This window comes from Oryctolagus cuniculus, chromosome 9, assembly GCF_964237555.1.
Source record: "Oryctolagus cuniculus chromosome 9, mOryCun1.1, whole genome shotgun sequence".
In the NCBI taxonomy this organism is placed as follows: domain Eukaryota; kingdom Metazoa; phylum Chordata; class Mammalia; order Lagomorpha; family Leporidae; genus Oryctolagus; species Oryctolagus cuniculus.
In genome coordinates, this window is record NC_091440.1 from 15,177,205 (window position 1) to 15,198,140 (window position 20,936).

Sequence of the window (20,936 nt, forward strand, 5' to 3'; positions counted from 1 at the left end):
GGCTTCACCATCATCCAAGAGAGGGATGATGGTGGCCAAGGCCAGGCTGGTGGCATGGAGGTGGTGAGCAGTGGGCCAGAATGGCTATATTTGGAGGGTACAGCCAATAGGGTTTTCTAAGGCACTGGATGAAGAAGAGACCTGTCTAGGATGACTCTAGGCTTGGGACCTAGATAAGTGTCCTGGGATGGACACTTGTCATCAGCTGAGATGCAGAAATCATGATTGCAGCAGGTTTACTGGAAATCACAGGAGCTGTGTTCTGCACAGATTGAGTCTGAGATGCCTGTAAGACACTGAAGGAAAGGCAGCAAGCAGGCAGTTGGCTATGGGAATCTGGTGTTCGGGAGAGAAGAATGGTCTGGAGGCACACATTAGGGAGGCTTTGGAATTCAGAAGGAATTGGTGGCCACAAATACACTTCCTCACTTGCAGACTGGGTGTATCACTGTCTTCTTCAGAAGCCTCAGAGAGCCCTCACCCCCTACTGGGTCTCTGAACTCAGAGGTCTGAACCTTAAATCAAACCTTCCACATTGTCAGACAGTGAGCTTCCTCTCTAGTATCAGCTTTGCTGCTGCCTTCACAAGCAACCCTGACCCAAGTACAGCCAAAGTTGGGACAACTTAACACCTCATTCCTTCCTGGCACCTCTGCTAGTTTTTGCAAGGTATTTCCATTGCCCTGTCTTTGTCTCCATTTTGAGTTGTCCAAATTCCACGTCCCTTCCAAGGCCTGGCTTCACTGCCCTCCCTACTGTCAATGACTCTCCACCTACTCCTCAGCCTTCCTTGAAAAAGTAATTTTCTTTCTTTTTTTTTTTTTTGAGATTTAGAAATATTTATTAGAATCAAGGACTCCAGCCAGAGTGAAGGGGGCTTCCAAGAGAGGAAAACCCAAAGAAGACTGGTGGCAGTCGGCTTCAAGTACAATTTCGAAGGAAAAAAACCCTGACAATCAGATTCTCCTCTACTCCTCCAACGTTCTGCACCACTGGGGTGGTGCTCAGCCACGAATGCCTATCTCAGCCGTGATCAGTATTGGTATCACTGCCAGGTGCCATCTTGGCCTTTAATGTTAAGTTGTGCACAAGCAGAAGCTTGCTTATGCGTGTCAAAATAGCCAACAAGGTATAGCACGGTGCTTAGAAGAGGGCAAATACTTAGTCCATGTTTGTTTAACAAGTGACTTTGGGGTAAAATTATTAGGATGAGGCCTAGGGAGTCAACACATGTGCTTTGAAGATGGTTTCAACTGCATTAAAGGCTGTTTCTTTCCATTTTTGGATCTTTAAGTGGTATAAATCTATACTAGCGTTCAATAAAAATATATTTAAGAAGGCTTCTCCTCAACCCACCCCATAAGACAAAAAAAAATACTATTGCAAGGACTTTTTAAATAGTTTCCTAAAATGATAGTGCAAACATGTATATGAATTCCCACCAAATAATACAGAGGATTTATGTATATGAAAATAAGTTTCACTTTTATGAAGCATTCTATATGCTCAGTGTTTTAAGTACTTTGACCCTGATGCCTTTTTTTTTAAAGATTGATTTATTATTTGAAAGACAGAGATACAGAGAGAGAGAAGGTGAGAGACAGACAGACCTTCCATCTGCTGGTTCACTTGCCCAAATGGCTGCAACAATCAGGACTGAGCCAGGCTGAAGCCAGGAGCCAGGAACTTCTTCCAGGTCTCCTATAGAGGTGCAGGGGCCCAAGCACTTAGGCCATCCTCTACTGCATTCCTAGGCACATTAGCAGGGAGGTAGTTCAGAATTGGAGCAGCCAGGACTTGAACCAGTGCCCATATGGCACTGCGGATCGTGGCTTTAACCTACTGAACTATAGTGCCAGCCACAACCCTGATTCTTGTAACAGCCTTGGAGTTTTATATAATTATCTCTATTTTACATATTTTGCATGAACTGAGTCTCAGAGAACTAACTGACCTAACTTGACTAGTTTAGGTTACAGAACTAATTAGTGGGAGCTGGCGCTGTGGCATAGTAGGCTAAGCCTCCACCTGCAGTACCAGCATCCCATATGGGTACCAGTTAATATCTTGGCTGCTCCTCTTCCAATCCAGCTGTCTACCATGACATAGGAAAGCAGTGGAAGATGGCCCAAGAGCTTGGGCCCCTGTACCCACATGGGAGACCCAGAAGAAGCTCCTGGCTCCTGGCTTCAGATCAGCCCAGCTCCAGCCATTGTAGCCATTTGGAGAGTGAACAGCTTATGGAAGACCTCTCTCTCTCTCTCTCTCTCTCTCTCCTCTCTCTCTCTCTCTAACTCTACCTCTCAAATAAATAAACAAATCATTAAAAAAAATAAAGAACTAATCAGTGATCACAGAGCTTGTAGTTGGCAAAGTTAGGCTTCTAACTTAGCTCTTTTAAAAGCTAAGGGATTCTTCAAACCCTGTCATTTGGTCTCCTCCCCTCCACTTGGAAGTCCTTAGACCCTACAGTTGTTGACCTTCATGTCCAAGCTGCAGATTGTCTCAGCAGAAGAGAACATCAAAGCAAGATGATTCCCATGATCATGTCCTTTGACAGAATTCATTACCATTTAAATCATTAATTCATCCATTGCATTTTACTGTATTCAATTCTGTGACAGACTGTTCTCAGTACCGTATGTAAGGCAGCGGACAAAACAAGCAAATGTCCCTGCCTTCATGGAACTTGTAACTTCATGGGGGAATAGAGATACTCAACAAGGTCAGCAAATGAATTATATAATGAATGTGATGGTGCTAAGTTCTAGGGGAAAAATGCATCTGAGAGGAGACAGGATAAATGCATGTATATAGAACTCAGTGCCTTTAGAGGATGAATGAAGAAAACTGCACTAAGAAGTTGCCATTTGAAAGGCCGGCGCTGTGGCGCAGTGGGTAAAGCTGCTGCCTGCAGTGCCGACATGCCATATGGGTGCCGCTTAGAGTCCCGGCTGCTCCATTTCCGATCCTGCTCTCTGCTATGTCCTGGGAAAGCAGTAGAAGATGGCCCAAGTCCTTGGGCCCCTGTACCCATGTGGGAGACCTGGTGGAAACTCCTGGCTCCTGGCTTGCTTTAGGCCAGCTTTAGCCTATGCAGCCATTTGGGGAGTGAACCAGGGGATGGAAGACCTCTCTCTCTCTCTCTCTCTCTCCCTCTCTCTCTGGCTCTGCTTCTCTGTAACTTTGCCATTTGAGACATGAAGGAGGCAGACAGAAAGTCTGGTAGATTCGGGGAAAAGCAGAGAGGAAGTGCATTGGCCCTGGAGCAGGAGAGCCTAGAGTGTTCTGGGGATCATCGTCACTAGGACAGTGTGGCTGGAAGACAGTGAGCAGGGTAAGAGTAGTGACTAATGCTGGGGAGGTGAGGAGAGTGAGCTGATCACATGGTGAAGCTTACTGATCATCATAAGGACTGTGGCTCTTACTCTGATTGAAAGGCAAAATCAATGGAGGGTTAATGCACTGAACCATATTACTGAGAGGTTTCCATGTTCTTCACATAGTTTTTAAATGTATTAGCAACTTTAATAAATTATGAGAAAGTGCATTATGTCAAACTCCCAGTCACTGAATATTGCTGATCTCATGCACATCTCCATTTAGCTCTGCCCTTGTGATCAGAGAGCAGGTCAGAGCCTGAGAGAGCACGAAGGGCTTAGATACACGCGGCGCAGAGGCAGGGCGGCATGCAAGTCCACTGCGTCATCCCTCAGGCCTCTCCTGGTCCCTCCTTGAAATGAGAGGATACTGCCTTAGCAGCCTCCAACTCAGCCTAAAACTCCAGACAGCTGGGACTGGTTCTGGCCATCTCTGTAGCCACCTCTTGGAGCTGTGCAATGGGCAGAAGACATCCATCAACAGCTGTTCAAGCAGCAGGCTGAGGACGTTCCTCTGAGAACAGCAGCAGAAGTCTCCATGACCGAGCAGGCGAAAGTCCGGGCTAACTCAATCTACAGTTCATGGTAGAGAGTGTGCCTCAATCCCATTTCCGCCAGTTTCACCATTCTGTCCTTTCTAACGTGATGGGATGTCTCACAAGGAGCACACTGGCCCATTAGAATTTGAGTTCCTCCTCTGCCAACTAAGAAGAGAGTGGCCCAATGTGCTAGAGGCAGGAGTGCAATGAGATATGTGGAAAAGAAGAAAAGCAGGAACAATTTTGAGAACTTTCCTTGGAAAAATCAAATTATTTTATTTTATATGCGCCAATTGGACTGATGTATCTCCCCTCCCATTCTATTAATATAGGGTATGACATTGATTTTGTGTGTGTGTGTTTTGAAGCATTTTGACAAACACTGGGCCGGTTTTTGACATGTGCACCTATACATGTCCTCTGTGAATCATTTTTGCAAGTTATTCCTAGACTGGATACTATCCAGAATGTTCTACATGTCATGGAGATTTGAGAATTTGAAACTTTGCAATGTTCCATTTCAACACTAAGAGCCCGTTCTTGGTCAGACTACTTTCATTCAAATTAATACCAAGAATGGAAGCTCTTTTTCAAAGAATCATAATGAGAATGGCACTGAGAATTATCTGGAAAGGAAAAGGGAGCAGATCATGCCAGAGGAGAAATACTCTTGCCTGCACGTCCACTTGCTGCTCTTTAACCTAAGTATGTAGCCCACAAGCATGCCAAGGACAGAAGCCTGCTGGGCCCTGAAACACTGCTATCCCCTTACCAGTATTTCCACTTGTGCTCACTCCAGCTGGTTGTAGTGACCTCAGAGGAAACAAGGAGAGCCTCTTCATGACCACCATGCTCCCACATATGTTTTGCTTTGTTTTAAAATCAGTTCTAATAAACTAAAGCAATTGCATTAAGCCGAATAACAGCTCTTTCTAAGTAATACAATTTCAGTTTGCTGTTTTTGCATTTCTGAAAGCTTTCTCTTTTATTATAACTAAAAAATGCAATCCCATAAAGCATGGCTAAAATGTAAAGCTTAAGTATGTGGGCTGGCTTGTCGTCTTAGATATAATCATAAACATTGTCGCCAACTGGAGGGGTGGGGGCTTCATCCTCAAGAGCACTACCCTACCATAATCATAACTCCGCCCGAGGAACCCTTGATATTCTTAATATTTTTACATATTACAATCCTGGTGTACAAATACTTTCATCTCCTGATTGTTCTCACTGATCCTATCATAAACCTGTTTCTCTTTACTGGCAGAGTCTTATTGTTTACAAGGCCTGAATTAGGTTCGCTTGAATGAATGTACCACAATTAAGTGAACTATCTCTCCCATTTTGGCTCTTTACAGTTCTGCAGTTTCATAACTAATTTCGTGACAAGCATTTTCACACACACAGTCCACCCTCCCCCTCCTTTCTACTCTCTCCATGTAAGTGGAATTACTGGATTAAAGAGTATGGATTTCTGCATGGCTCTTAATGTATCTTGAATGGGCCTATTCTTGGAATGCAACTTTATCTGAGCACTCAGCATGTCTGCATGTTTTTCTCAAGAACTAATCATATTACACCGATTTTATCAGACAATGAGCGCATGTTTTTCTTTTTACCTTAGCTGCCAGGAAACTCAAAGCTAAAGTTCAAATCCAATAATGAGTTCATCTCAGGTGACCTGTAATATGTTTCTCTTTTCCTTTGGGTCAATTTTCTACTTTGCTGTTCTCTTAAAAACAACAACCACCAAAAAAAAAAAAAAAAAAAAAAAGATGCTGAATTTTATAAGTTCCCTCAATTGCCTTTTTAGAAATAAGTAGGCTATAAATCTCACTCATTTACAAATATATATTTAGTGCAACTAACATAAAACCTCATGTAATTAGCATCTCAGAACCAGAGAGTTTTTGGATCTTGAATCTGCAGGATTGTCTCATGAAGTCCTCTCCTTTCATGGAACTAACCCTGAAGTTCCAAAGAACGTGATTTGTCTGGGATCAATGAACCGTTCAGAGCCGGGTCCAGAACTAAGCAGACTCCAGGCCTTCCGTGCCCAATAGGAGCCCCGAACAGAGCGCGAGGAGCCAGTTACGCGCTGTGCCTTGCACGCTGACATTTCCGTCAGCAAGCAGGACACGTCTCCCTCCATGACACTTTTCATCTGTCTGTCTTCCTTTGACTGCCCCCTGGCCACCGTCCTCATTCCTAGAGCACAGATTCTGCCCACTCCAGTCAGTCTCACACACTGTCACTATATTAATTTGCTCGGGCTGCCATAACAATGGACCCCAGACTGAGGGCTTACAGTTGACAGAAATTTACTATTGAGTGGATCTGGAGGCCAAAAGTGTAAAACCAGGGAGTCAGCAGATTTGGCTCCTTCTAAAGGCGTTCAGGGAAGCACTCTGTCCAGGCTCCTGTCATTGGTTTGGAGAAGACCATCGTCTCCCTGTGTCTCTGCACGTCACCGGGCCCCTCTGTGTCCGCACTTTCCTTTCTTAAGGATACCAGTGATACTGCATTAGGGCTCACCCCATGGCCTCACTTTGATTACCTTACAGAGGTAAGGTGAAGTCACATGCTAAGGTACAGGGTTTGAACTTCAAAATACAGCATTTGAGAGAGCATAATTCCACCTCTAACATACTTTTTTAAATTTCTAATATCCCTACTGAAAATCTTCCACAGTCTTGACTACGAAAGAAAGTTCACATTTCTCACGTTGGCACTGAAGTTCCCCTACATCCCTGTGTCAAAGTCGCATTATGTTACCTCCCTACATGCCCCCTATCATTCTGCACTGCAGTCCAGCTGTGCTGCGCTCAGATGCCAAGCACATCCCACACTTTCCTGCCTCCCCACCATGCCCACATGGCTGTTTCAGCCCAGAATGTCCTCCTCCTCCTCCACTCTGTGGCCCACATCAGATGTCCTTTCCTATACGAAGCCTTCCTAGTCCCCTCAGAAATGTCTCTGCCTCTATAGGGCTTTGTTTTGCTTGCATTGGTGGTAATTCAGGATTATGACCATTATGTTAGAGTCACTTGTGTGTTTCCTCCTGCTAGACTGTATCCTGCAAGACAGTAGGGACTTACCCATCTTGCATCTGTCTCAAGTGCCTTTTGTTTGTCAGCTTCCCATTAAGTGATTACTTGTACCCTTTATGACCACATAAGCAGGTAAAAGAAATTTCTACTAAGGCCAGTAGCATAACTTCAAGACCATCTAAGACAGCTCTTGTCTTAATCATGTGCAGGTTAAATGTGGTACATGTTACTAGCCAGTGGAATAAATAAAATAAGTTGTATATAAGATTTCAGATTGTTGGTGTGTGGGCATGAGTAATGTTGAATGAGACATAATCATTTTCACTAGGAAATTCCCTTTGTTCTCCTCATTTTCGCCTCCCAACAGAAAAATTCCATGAAGTGCATTTCTAAAGAAAAGTAAATATCCAGATGGCCAAAGGGATGACCTTTCTCTAACAGAGGGGATGGATTTGTTATCCAGCCAAATGTTTGAAATTCTTCCACCCGCATGCATAATTGAGAGAGATGTGTTAATTGCCCTTATGTGACAGCTGGTAGGACTTCCTAGAGGAACTTGGAAAGATGTATTGATCTTGAATCACTTTAAGTCCCAGCACTGTGGTCACAGAAAGGTAAGGCCATTGCAGCCCTTTCTGAGTGGGCAGGCCAGCATGCAGGGTCTCTGTGAACTGGGCCTGCAGGCATTATGGCAACCGGCCAGGGCTTGTCAGGCAGCAGAAGCACCAGGGTAGTCTTTGCATGACATTTTAATGAGTGACACAGGGAAAGTCCCAAAGCTGTAATCCCTATTATTACAATAGCTTTGTGGCTCATAATGGGTTACTATCAAAGAGAAACACAATTGCAGCAAGTGAGGATGAGATTTTCTTCTTACCCCCTATAGCTGTGAGCCACCAGTATACACATTCTTGACTGTTATTTAAGGGAATTGAGAGCCCAGCTTTTTGCTCAGCATTGTGGACATTTTGAAGAGGAAGCAGAAAATATGATCCTTGCCCTAGAGGGGTCACTGTCTTGGCACTGAGCGGAACATAACTTAGTTCTTTAAAGTCTTTTCCAAATCCAAGATTGTGTGATTCTGTGATAAAGAGGACTGTTTTGTCTTTATACAGCAAAAACTTATGAATATGCCATTGTCTAAGAGGCAATTCATATTCACTAATACAATTTACCATATTGCTTCTGCATTAATTGTTCAGTTTTATATCACAAATATGCACAAGGGAGCTTTTGAATTTATTTTTCCCTTTCCTGTTACTGACTAAATATTTTTTCTTTCACCTGGAATCACATGAAATTTGGGATGACTTGACTTTACTGAAATCCAATATAATGGTATTTCCAAAGTAACCACTTTGTTGTTCATTCATACATTTCTGGAAAAACTATCTGGTTTTGGTTTAGTCTAGGGAAAATACATTCATGGATTCTTCCCCTTAAAACTTGTAGAAGAAAAATATACATGTCTTTTAAGCAACTGGAATCAATTTAAGGCTTTGGCACACTCAGTGGAAAAATCAATAGAAGTTAAAAGTCGAAAAGCAAAGTTTGTTTCTACAAGTGTCACCGAACTTTTATCCACCAAGAAAAAATAAAAAGAGGGTCTTTGACAACCAACCAGGGTCATGGGCCAAAAATCAATCAATCAATCAGTTATTTTTGAAGATACACTATGTGCTGGATGCATGGAGGTGGGAACTAGAAAATTTGGGTTTCCTTTCTATTTGCCAAATGAAGTTTTCAGTTAACTAGATAGATAGCAGAACATGTATAGAATAATAATGAAGAAAATACTTTATTGGTGAGAATTAAGAAGCTAAAGGTCTAGGCATGCTGGAAGACCATACAGACATTGGAAAATCTAACCAGGGTCAATTCCTGAAAGCCTATCAAAAACCCATCCAGATTTGCTTCCAAAGTAGACAAGAACTTATGGTTCTTGAGCTTTGTTCTTGTTGCCTGGCAACCAACATACGCCTCTACTGAACCCCAGGGGACCAATGTCCAAAGGCTCTCTACTTCCCAGGCACGCTTTTTCCCCAAGGAAAATGAGCTAATAAATAGGACAAGTATTTGCTTCAACTCCCTCTGTTTTCTGGTGCTGGAAATCCCTTCAGGTTTTTCTACAAGTATTTTATCCTTTGTTCAATGTTCAAATGGGGCAAGTTAAATGAGGATCAAGAGGTGACTTTCCCATTTGTATGTTTCCCAGGTACTCACACTGGTGACTCAGCACCTGCCAATCAATAGTCTTACCATATCTTTGCAGTATATGTAGTATCTGCAGAAAGCCCAAGAACATAGAAGAGTGATTTGCAACTTTTTTGTTTAAGCAGCAGATTTCCAATGAAGTCTTATGCAGAAGATCAATATATAAATCAGATATTTAGGCCATAAAAATCAAACGGAGCTTCTCTAAATTAAGCCAAGCTGGTATACCTTTTTGGGATACTAGAGGAAACATCAATGACCTTATTATTTTAATTCTGTACAGTAAATGTTTGTAAGCATTTAATTTTATTGAATTCTACATTTATTCTATGTAGTAAATGTTTGCAAGTATTTAATAGGTTGCAAAGTACTGTCACTTTCATCATGTCATTTTATTTTTATAACAATTACATGAGCTAAGCAGACTAGATATTGCCATTATTATTGCATTTGCAAATGACTTCCATAAGGTCAGCTAGCCTATAAATGATAGATCCAGAACTCAAAACCAGCTCTTCAGAGATTTTATACGATGACACATAGGTTGAGTATCCCTTATTTGAAATACCTGGGAGCAAAAATGTCCTGGATTTTTGATTTTTTTGGAATTTTAGAATATATATATATATTTATAGAATATTTTATAAAATATTTCTAATTTTAGAATATACATATATATAAAATGAGATATCTTGTGAATGGGACACAAGTCCAAACATATAATTCATTTATGTCTCATACATGCCTTATACACATAGCTTGAAGGTAATTTTATATAATATTTTAAATAATTATATACATGAAACAAAGCTTCATGGTATGGAATTTTTCATTTAGTGTCATGCTGTCACACAAAAAGTTTCAAATTTTGGTGCATTTTGGATTTCAGATTCTCAGGATAGAAATGCTCAACCTGTACTGTAACATCATTGTCAAGTCATCACACTCATGTTCAGGTTCAAGTTATATTAGAGAATCAGGACAGAAGACCAAAAGACAATGGAAAATATCATTAAATTCAAAATAAAATAAATTTTAAGAATCTATTTTGTATTTCTGAAGTATGTAAAAAGATAAATAAATCCTTTAAATATAAATTTTAACTTGTGCAAATAGTGTAGATGATGATCAAATCAACACTTTCCCCATTTAGCCACACTAAGTCAATCTGAACAAAGTTTAGGTGGATAAAATACTCAATAAAGCCTTCCTCCCTGAAGAACATTAAAACAATATTTTCTAAATATGACATCCCAACCGAATTAGAAAACTTTTTAAAAATGCAAATTCCTGTCTCTCTTATTAAAAATATAGAGCAATAGGTCTGGATTGGAGCCATTCCTCAGCTGTAGGTTCAGTTTGGAAAACATTGTTATGAACTCATACAAGGGACTCAGCCTCCCCAGTTAATTCCTGAGAGTGGGCTAGAAGTTTTTAGAGAGGGCTTTTCCGGCCACAACAGTATGATTTATTCAATTATTGCATTAAATTATATCCCAGTGACCCAAAAGAGTCGTTACATATCCAATTATACCTAATTTATACCCTGGGATGTACTGGTTCTGGCTCAATATAAAATCCTAGTAGAACCACAATTTAACAAGCTTGACAGGACATCAAAATTGCTATGTTGTCTCCAAACCTCATTAAATGGAAGCCTACACTTTCCTATAATGTTCAGAGGGAGTACACACTGTTATTATTTTTCTATTTGTTTATGTAAGGCAAATGTTCAGCAAATACTTCATTGGGAAACAGTAACCAGTCAGAGAGAGCTGCTGACAAAACGGTGCAATTTGCCACCCAAAGCAGTGACTCCTGAGAGAGTACCTACTTCATTGTCCTTCATGGTTACAGCATTTAATGGAATGCAATATATTATTAATAAATTAGACATGATTCAAAATATCATGGGCAGTTGGGAGTGAGTGGACAGCCTGCTGGCTGAGAGGCACCAGGATCCCCAGGCTTCTGTACGTGCTGCCGCCATTTTGTTTGCCTGAGCATGGCTCCCTGTTATTTTCCCCAGTGCTGCTAACTGGCTCTTCTCCAGCTCTCTCACTGGCACCAATAATTTTCTTTATGTTTTCACTGTTTGTGGGTACCTCCCCCATCATCCTCCTGCCCAACCTCTGGCACTCTCCTGACTACTTATTTTCTGTTTTTGCTGCTGGTGGTGGCAGGGTGTGTGTGTGTGTGTGGAGGCACTGGCATCTGTCTCATGCTTCTGCTGCTCTAATCTACATTTCCAGATCCTGGCTCCAGATACGTAAGACATTTCTAACCAAACAGACTCCTGCCACCTCGCCCCCAACAAACTTATCCCCATGCCTACCCACATCCCCAAGACAGCTTCCCTATTTTGAGGACTGGGAACTGTGATCCAGCTCCTGCCAAGGGCTGAAGGTTGGAGTCACACTGATAGCAGTGCAGTGTTATGTGCTCACCTGGGAGTCACACATGGACCACTGAAGTGGGCAAAATCAGAATTGTGGGGGCTGATGAAATGACCATTGAGCAGCGTATGGCCTGCAGATGCCCACTAAGTGTCCTCTTCCTCTCCTCTGTTGTCCTTTGTAGCTCAGCCTCCCACCTCTGCTGTGAATGCCTCCTCCCTTCCTTTCTGTTCTATTCCTGGAGCCAGCAGAGTCTGGGCCATGAGAAACCACGTACTCCACAACAGCCTCCAGGAAACGTCTGTCCTTACTGTGGTGACCTATCTGCGCCTGTTGCATTTGGAGTGAAATCCTCAGGATCAAATTCAACTCTGCCCTGAACCAGCCCTGGAAAACAAAAACTCTCTAAGCTTCAGTTACCACATCCATAAAATGGGCACAATCTCTTAGTGCTGATTGTGTGAAGATTAAGTGAAAGTGAACTATCACAGGCCCTTTGGGGGCATGGCATAGTACCCTACATATATTAACATGCTATGAACAGTAGCAAAGCCGTCTCCTTTTCGCTTGACAGTCCTGTATGCTATGACCAGATCTACGTTATAAATAACTTCAACCCTACATCGTCCTGCCCAGAAAACACCAAGGCTTTCTCTGTCACCCACACTTCACAACCAAAATACCATTAGGAATAAGTACAACCTACTTCTGTTGGCACTCTCTTATCCTCTGTCATAAACATTGCTCCCACCACAGCTTCTGATTGACCAGAATTCTGTTCCTCTCATTTGAGCTATTCAAATAATGGGCCACTTCTAGAAGAGAAAGCTCTTTTAAAAATATTTGGTAATTACTTAAGGCTTGAGCCAGAGAATCAAAGAAGGGGAAGTAGCCTAGAAAGAGAACTCTTGTTTTCACTTTCCAGAGGAGAAGGGCTTTCTGGAGAAGAGGCAAGGGCAGGTGGCTACAGCACCAGAGAAAAACAGCATCCCCGAGTCCAAGGATATGCTCAAGAATCGCTGCAAAAGTTGAGGTATTTTAACAGGTATGGTCCCCAAGAACACACTGGAATAGGATAACCTCATGAAGAGCTGAGGAAGAATCCAGCCAGAAGGAATCTGAGAGGTGGAGTGTGCTTCGTACTCTAACATCGCTTGTGTCTGGAAACCGAAAACCCTTCCTGCCCTCAATTCTAGTGAGCCCAAGTAACCGGAGCAACTGCTGCTCCGAGACAGGAAGACTACAGGACTCTCTGTCAGCATTTGCCACTGGCGAATTAACAGAGGCTGCTGGTGGTTTTGTTAACTAAACCCCTCATCTAGACTGGTTTGTTAAATTGGGCCAGTGGCGCTAGCCTGACGTGCAAGGTTTCTTTCCCTGGGACTAGAGGAGATCTCAATGGCAAGTGAAGCCTGATACAGCACTTCCTGCAAGTAACTCAGTCCTCTCCTCCCAGAGCACCCAGACACCAGGGTGACCTCAACCTAAAAACACAAGGAAGAACACCTGCCACTCAACCTGCTCTCCTCCGTGCTCTTGCACAGCCGGCATTCAGCTCTGTCCCACTGCATCTGCTTTCCCTCCTGCCTGAAATGCTCTGAGAAAAGTGAGATAATTGGAAATCATATAAATCTAGATCTATCTAGAACATGGACAGATCTGGACTCAGATCCTACCTCTTCTACTTACTAGCCATGGGGTCCTTAATCATTAACACACTCCCTGCTTCTCCATATTTGTAAAATTAGGATACCTATTTCTGTGATATATTATAAGGATAAATGGATAATGCAAGTAAAATAACAGCATATAGTAGGCAATCAATAAATGTACTCTCTGTCCTCCTAACACACGCTAATGTCTTTAGGTCTTAGCAAATATCACATATTCCTAGGGGTTCAATTCCACGCTCATCTGCTCATCTCGTTAAGGAGCCTTCACTTAAATTTCCTAATCCTGGTCATCATCTCCCATTCTGAACCCCTATTTAGTTTAATAGCTTTACCACTAACTTGGGACATCAACTGCCATTGTCACTCATCTATTCAGATGCAGATGTCTTGTTTTGTCAATGAAGGGGAAATCTAGTGTCAGTGAATGATAATTCTGTATCCTCACTTCAACTTCCTACTTTATCTATCCCTGTGATAAATGTCCAACACATTTGTGTGAGAAAAAGGAGTAAATGAAAAAATTCCAGTGTGAGAATCAAAGGCCAGTGGCAACCTGACTTTTTAATAAGATGATAATCAAGTAGGTATTGAACATCCAATTCCTGGAGCATATTTAGCGCAGAAGGAATAACGGAATAAAAATATTGTAGGTCAAGAGGAAGAGGAAGGCAGTGTTGCGAGATTTATGAGAGGTCAGCATGGGGTCAAGTGGGCTGGGGTAGCTATTACCTAGTCTGAGTGGACAGATTAGGTAAGTGCAGGCCTGTGACCTTAGTCCTAATCTCTCCTAGTCACAGTAAATGATTTAAAGGACACCGATGAGGCAAAGGTTTCCTCTGCTCTCCAGCTCCATCCCCACTTTAGAACAAAGCTTCATGACCCTCTCGTTTTCTGTCCCCTGCGTAATAGAGGAGACAGCTAGCTGTACACCAGACTCTGTCCTCTTTTACTTTCATTGTGATACAGCGATGGTTGGGTACATGGTCGTTTTGCCAGGGCATGCATTTCCAGTCACCTCCTCCCATGCTGAAGGGGTGATTAAACAAATTTTCACCAGCAGCTTTTGAGTGGAAGTACTGTGTGCAGTGTGCAAGTGGGAGCCCTTAGGGTAGTGTGTGAGCCACCTCCCTATTTTCTCCTGTACTTACAGGTGGGCTCTGACCTGATTCTAGTACATGACCATGCAATTCTTAGGGTTTAAAGAATGGCAGGGTCATGACATGGAAGGAACCAGGGCCTGAATGACTGTGGAACACCCACCACATCCTACGGTAGGAAAGAAATAAGCTGCTTTTTCATTGGTCATAGCCTGTGATTAAAAGTCATGTAACTGTTGGGTCTCCAATTACAGCCTAGCTGCTGTTATCCAATTAACACATTATATATGTCCCTATAGAAATACCTCTCTCCATATTGTAAATGCAACCAGATAACCATGTACAAAATATTGCAGCAATTTTTTGTAAAATATTATTTTGTAAAATATTGTTTTGTCTTTTTTTTTAAGATTCATGATTATTTAGTTGAAAGGCAGAGTTACAGAGAGGCAGAGAGAGAGAGAAAGAAACAGATATCTGCAATACAGTGGCTCAATCCCCAAATGGCCGCAAGGGCTGGAGTTAGGCTGATCTGAAGCCAGGAGCCAGGAGCTTCTTCCGGGTCCCCCACTCAGGTGCAGAAGCCCAAGGACTTCAGGCCATCTTCACTGTCTTCCCTGGTCATAGCAGAGAGCTGAATTGGAAGTGAAGCAGCCGGAACTTGAATAGGCACCCATCTGAGGTGCCAGCACTGCAGACAGTGGCTTTTACCCCTATGCCACAGCACTGGCCCCATGTGTGTATATTTGATATAGATAATACACCAGAGTGATAGAGTGAAGAGAGAATAATTCTACCTTATCTTTAAAACACCATACAGTTTTTTATAGTACCAATGAATCATAGCTTATTTAAGTAATTCCCTCCCTAGATGGCTTTATTAGTTAGCTTTGTGATTGGTTTTAATTTTCAATATTATTACCACTACTGACATGAACATGCATGTATGTACCTTTTTGTACACATGCACAAATATTTCTCCAGAGTAAAAATCTAGGGGTGGAATGGCTTAGTTGGTGAGTATAAATGTTTAACAATGTAGTATATATTTACAAATTTCCCTCCAAAAGATCTAAACTAATGTATACTTCCATAAGTATATGAGAGTGTGTGGTTCCCTATACCACTGTCAACATTAGCAGTATTTAAATTTTAACCAGTTAATGGGAAAAACAGAGAAAGGACGTTACTGTAGAAATAACAGGAAAAACTAGAAAAATAAAAGTATCTTGAATTTAGCATTAACTCAGCCCATCAATGCCATGCTTTGTGAAATTCTGAGTCACTTGAACTACTCAGACAATCACAGTTTTCAGTCCTAATCCTGTAATTCCTAACCTCTGATGGCTTTCCCTTCTGCCTTCCTCCCAAACCAGCCAGGTACACTACAAGTCCTTGACCTCACTATGCTTGTTACTGCAATTATACAGTCTGCCTGCACATACAGGTTACCATAATGACCTTAGGAGATCGTGGGAATGAACGGCAATGCATCAGTGAGTTTGTCTTTACATTATTAAGACTGATCTTGCATTGTCTCCAGAGCTGAGCTCCACTACAGCTGCACGAGGCAGGCAATCTATTCTCCCTGTATATTCCTCTGGTGCCTTTTCAGCACAAACGAGAGAACTAAAGCTTACTCATCCCTCCCCACCCTAATAGGTCTAATAGGTATGCACTAAGTATTCACCAGTGCATGCTGTCATGCTAAGTCTTTAAACAGAACCTCACTGGTGAATTACAGGCATGAGAGCATATCTGGAATATGAGCAGGCCTGAGATAATTAGAGAATGATATGGAGAGGAAGAAGAAAAAGGCCAGACCGGTGTTACACAGAGGGCAGAAGAGCATGGGTTGACTTGCAATCCAGTTCCAAATCTTTACAGTTTGTGTGATTTTCAGAAAATGCTGAATCTTGCTTAGCTTCAGTTTGCTTGTCTTTTGATAAGGGCGAAGTCATCAAGCACCTATCTTGCACCAGCTGCCATTCCAGGGGATACAGGGGAAGTCAAGATAAGATCCCTGCTCTTAAGAAGCTGACATTCTGAAGAGGGGATGGGAGATGGACTCTAAGGGACTAGCTGGATTCATTTATTTATTTGAGAAATAGTTACTAACTTTCTACTTTGTGCTAAGGTCTATTTCAAGATTTGTGGATTTTTAAAAAAAATATTTATTTATTTGAAAGGCAGAGGGAGAGAGAGAGAGAGAGAGAGAGAGAAAGAGAGAGAGGTCTTCTATCTGCTGGTTCACTCTCCAAATGGCTGCAACAGCTGGAGCTGGGCTGATCTGAAGCCAGGAGCCAAGAACTTATTCTGGGTCTCCCAAACAGGTGTAGGGGCCCAAGGACTTGGGCAATCTTTTACTGCTTTCCCAGGCCACAGCGGAGAGCTAGATGGAAAGTGGAGCAGCCAGGACTCGAACCTGGGATACTGGCGCTACAGGCGGCGACTTTACCAGCTATGCCACAGCTCCAGCTCCAGATTTGTGGATGATTTTTGTTTGATTGATTGTTGATTGATTTTTAGAATCTGGATTCCAGGACTGTCGTAACAATTACATATAATATACTGAAAATGTCAGGTACAGTCCACAATATCTGTATACTCAGTAGATGGCAGCTGTTGTTATGATTATTATCTTCTTTCATTTGTTCTTCCTCTCAAGGAACATTTTGTCTACTTATCTACTGACATTTATATTTATTTATGTGTGTATTGCTGCTCCATCTATAGTGTGGCATTCCACCTTTGCCTCTTGTTTTTGCCAGTATTGGCTGGTTGGGAATGACATGCAGAGCCACCGCTATAACTTGATCTCCAATGCAAACAGACCTCCTGGAACTGGTAGGCAAACCATAGTAGGGTCACAGAGATTCAGACTCCTTTATCAACCTGCGGCCTTCTGTGCCCTGCAGCAGAGCCTCTGAGAGGTGTTTTATCCTTGACTGTGACACAGTGGCTTGACAGATGGTCCTCACAGAGGCTAGTCCCTAGGAAGATAGTGATCCAACCGAAATACACGGAAGGTAAAGAGAGAAAAGGACAGACGTGAGGGAGCCAAGAAGACAGGTGGCCTCATGGAGAAGGTAGTGAGAGACGGCCATGTTGCCTCTCTTGACCATTCTCACCCCCATTCTTCCGTCAAGTCCAATGAGATCTTTTTCCTGATCTCCCTGCAACCCCAGACGTGAGTTGGCTAACTCCCAGTGCATGTCTAGAGCACGTGGCTCCAATCTCACCAAACTCTAAGGCACATTGGAACCCTTGCTGGTGCTTATCATACTGCATGGAAGCTGCCTGACACCCTTTGCAGACTCATCCTATGACCAGCAACTTGAAGGAAGGGAGGCGTCTTTACTGCTGCACCTCCCTGCCCAGGACAGGACCAGGCACCTATATTCTCAGTTTCCATTATATGAATGAATAAAAGCAGAGGCAGAGGGAGAAAATAACAAAGTTAACAGAGCACAGACCTAGAGGAAGGCCCTGGCAGACAATGAATCACGAGTGGGAAAGCAGCTTTGACCTTCGAACAGTAATTCTCATTCAGAAGCATTCCATAGAGAAAAAGCCAGTCAGAAACTTACAGGGAATGGGCCACAGGGAAGACTCCCAGAGTAGAATGCCCTTTCCCTGAGACAATGCAATTGGGCTCTTGTCGCCCAAACCCCAGTTATCTCTCTCCATCCAGCTTATGTTCAGCCATTTACAGGGCTGTCTACAGGGCAGTAAGGCGGGTTGGCATTATCTCTAGAACCTTTTTGGTCCACGAAGTCAGATCTAGAAATCTATTATTCTAGCCTTCTTCATTTTCTAGCATGTATGTGGAAATACTCAAAATTCCATCTCAACGTTAGTAATGTCTGTGCTTTCTTTCAGCACTTTTTGCAACTAGCTACAAATTTAAAAGATGAAGAGAATTGGTGGCATCTTCTTTACTATCTTATTAAACTATACTTCTGTTAATGGCAACTCACTGCCAAGTGCCAAGAATAGGTACACTGAAAACTTCTTTATTAATGGGATAAGCATCATACCACACTTAGCTCCTGATATAATTTCAAGTTTGCTCCGAGGGAAAAAAATAGCTTCTCTGGGTTCTTTTTAAAAAAAGCACCTTGGAAAAGCTTTCAGATACTCAGAGACATGGATATTCTGCTCCCTTGTGTGTATCTGATTTAAAGGTTAATAAGTAATTAGGAAAAACGCTCTTCCAAATATTACCAATTAATGGACCATCATTTTCATTAAAATGCTGTTAATTATACTGCAGCACAAGTATCTTGGACTGGCTAATAAAAAGTTACCTAAAGCAGTTCTAAACCTTTTGGGGAGAAAAGAGAAATTAGCCAAATCAATCACTTTTTTAAATTATGATTTGAGTTTGAGGGATCAAACAAAGAAGAGGAAATGAGTGTCTCAGATCTTTAGTGTGCATAGAATCTAGAAGGGCTCTGTGGCTCATTTTATGTACTGAGTCATTATTACTAAGAAAACCTAATAAGATATCTTGGCAGATGTTTAATGTGGAAGTTTGACAAATAACAGTTCTTTGGTTCTTATAATGTAAAGCAGCCCTTTATAAATAAGATCAAACTTTTAAACTATCCAGATGTATTTTGTTGGTTTCCTAGGAGACTGTGGAGGAAAAGTTTTGGTTCAAGTATGTTATGTATTTAAATTTTCTTCTATACCTTGAGTGCTAATATTAGTCAAGTATTAAAAATTCACAGAATTCCAAAATTGAAGAGTTCATGATTAAACTTGTACATTACCCCAAGGACTCTCCTGGATTTAACTGCATGAAACAGTTTTATAGATACCCAAACTCATTCTGCTCTCTTATCCTGTCATCTCCCGCATGGATCAAACACCTATTTCCAATGGTTGTGTTATGGCTTACCTGGGCAGTAGGCTAGCATTTGATAAAGATTAAACTGTGCAAGTTGTATGCAGTTCAACACATTGTGATATATAACAAACTCTAATGGGAATACTTGTATGAGTGAAATGAACCAAGTGTAGTGTTAGGAATTGTGAAATCAATTCAAACACAAACTAATGATTTTCTGATGCATCACAGATATTTCTAGTTGCTAGGCAACCAACTACTCCAATATTGACACCTGCGAAAATTGCTATTGCTAAGCTAAGATTGGCCATTTTAGTAATTAGTTCTATATGGGACCATCTCTTATTGTCTCTGATATAGAAAGAAACTTAAAAGACACTTAATCCAAAAACCAATCTCAGGCTTCCATCTATATGAGCAGTTCATGAGATGGAAACTTTAATCCTTTAAGGCATGTTTATAAACTTCATCTTCATATTGAACAGAAACGTACCTTGCAGACATAGACCCGCTCGTTACATGGAGCGAGTGGACTTGCTTCAGCATGCCAGCCGAGAGGGCTGTCATGTCTTCTCTGAGTCTTCCTTTCTCCAGAGTAAACACATCCAGTTTACAGTTTACTCATTCATCTTCATTTTTTGTTGTTGCTTTTGCCTCCCCCAAACACCATGGTATTTCAAACAGGCAACAACTGGGATTGATGGTTATTGTTTAGTATAGTTACGGTCAATCACTTATAGGCTGTTGCATTGTTGTACACTGCAGTTAAAACTGGCATAGGAATAAGAAGTGGCAGCTGCCTGATCTTTTTTAATCCTGACCTACTAAATGCTGTTTCATAGTTATCAGAACTTTTGAGCCTTATTTGAACCTTGTAAGACAAATGGAAACTTTCAGTAAGACCATCAGGGATGTTTAATAGACTTATACAGCACAAGAACAATTACAGATTATGTGATGAGATCACTCAAGGTAATGTTTTCTAAATTTGGCCATGCATCTGAATCACTGGAGAGCTTCTAAAAATACATATTCCTGGGATCTGTACCCAGACCTAGTGAACAGGTGCCTTCAGAAGTCCGCAAAGGAATAACACTTGGAAGCTAATGTTATAGGGCACACAACATGAAGATCCGTCTTTCCTTTTAGTTATATCCTACCTAGCCCATAAAGTTCTTCACCATGACATTTTTTGGTTGCCTTTTACAGCTAATGCTTCTGTCTCTTTTCTCAACAAATATCTTATGCTAATAATTAGCCCCAAATAGCTTAATATTTGTTAATTTTACAGGGCTTTTTGTTTCTGCAGTTGTTTTTTTAAAGATTTATTTTATTTATTTTAAAGTCAGAGTTACACAGAGAGAGAAGAGGTGCAGAGAGAGAGAGAGAGGTCTTCTATCTGCTGGTTCACTCCCCAATTGGCCACAATGGCCGGAGCTGGGCAGATCTGAAGCCAGGAGCCAGGAGCTTCCTCTGGGTCTCCCACATGGGTGCATGGGCCCAAGGACTTGGGCCATCTTCTCCTGCTTACCCAGGCCATAGCAGAGAGCTGGATCAGAAGTGGAGCAGCCGGGACCAGAACTGGCACCCATATGGGATGCCGGCACTGCAGGTGGCGGCTTTACCCGCTATGCCACAGCACTGGCCCCTCCCTCTTCAGCTGGTTTTTAAAATCCCTAATAACAAGAACTTAGTGTTCATTTCCATGTTTCTCCCAAGGAATATGGCATAA

The 20,936-nt window shown here is 41.9% G+C and overlaps 1 protein-coding gene and 1 long non-coding RNA gene across 26 annotated transcripts in view; one reads left to right on the plus strand and one right to left on the minus strand.

Moving 5' to 3' along the window:
• The window catches only part of LOC127492105 (uncharacterized), a 58,155-nt gene extending 40,539 nt beyond the window's left edge, over positions 1 to 17,616 (plus strand). The window contains exons 3-4 of one of the 3 annotated variants that reach the window (XR_007921148.2): positions 436 to 669; positions 835 to 17,616. This is a non-coding gene — a long non-coding RNA (uncharacterized lncRNA). Of the gene's footprint in view, positions 1 to 435 lie in introns of all 3 variants that reach the window. The other 2 variants (XR_011378738.1, XR_011378737.1) reach the window with 2 other exon arrangements.
• The window catches only part of MBNL2 (muscleblind like splicing regulator 2), a 172,169-nt gene that overhangs the window by 75,167 nt on the left and 76,066 nt on the right, over positions 1 to 20,936 (minus strand). The gene's annotated exons all lie outside the window — the stretch shown is intronic.